The sequence below is a fragment of the Balaenoptera acutorostrata genome, chromosome 7 (assembly GCF_949987535.1).
Source record: "Balaenoptera acutorostrata chromosome 7, mBalAcu1.1, whole genome shotgun sequence".
NCBI classification, from domain to species: Eukaryota; Metazoa; Chordata; class Mammalia; order Artiodactyla; family Balaenopteridae; genus Balaenoptera; species Balaenoptera acutorostrata.
The window spans coordinates 111,965,804-111,966,691 of record NC_080070.1 but is presented as its reverse complement, the minus strand read 5'-3'; positions in this window follow the sequence as shown (position 1 = coordinate 111,966,691).

The following is an 888-nucleotide window of genomic DNA, read 5'->3' as shown; positions in this document are numbered from 1 at the left end:
ACCCCCTTCCTGTTTGAGATATCCCCAGCCCCTAGTTACAGCTGATGAGGTCCTTCAGAAGACTTTTCCTTCTTCAAAGCTGAGAAGTACATTGGAGAGTGGCATGCCAGCATATGAAAATCCACTCCCATGGTTGTCCCCAGAGACCAGGGAAGTGGTGGAGGACATCGAGGCAGTGGTATTTAACCACTAGAGGAAAGGCATGCATGGTGACCATAATAAGAAGCAACCCCAAAAAGGTAATAAGAAACATCTGACCCCATTTGGAATAGTCAGTTAATTGTGGGATCTCCAGGAGGAACTAGAAGGGCAGCCTTCTTGAAGTCACACTTGATTTGTGTGAGACCTTATAAGAAAAATCCTTTATTTCTTGAAAACAGAGTTTTGAGCCACGACACTGAAGTCACAATCCTCATCTAAACCCATCACCAGAGTCAGATTCACTGAAGCGATCACTGGCCTCAACGGTAATACTTCGTACATACACTGGTAATATTTCTCTCAGCCTCCCGCAAAGGGAACCAAGATGCTTGGAGAGTAACTGTGCATCGAAGAAAGAGGAATATCCAGACCTTCCTGTGTTACCAGGCAGACCTAATACTATATCCTGGGGCCCCTGGGGTGCACTAGTCCAAGACTTAGGGGGCTAGTGATTAATAGGATATTTATCATAATCCAATGTTGGCCCTATGGAGACCACTATACCCACCTGCAATTATTTCCCCAGCTTCTAAAAACACAGTTGAAACGTATACATTTAGCAGTGAAGAAAAACGCTGCATTGGTATCTGTCCCATAAGGTGATGGCTATAAGTTTTTAAAGGACCCTAGAGTTTCTCCTCTTTACCAAAATAGTCAATAAAAAAACATGACAGAGTAGTCAATTTT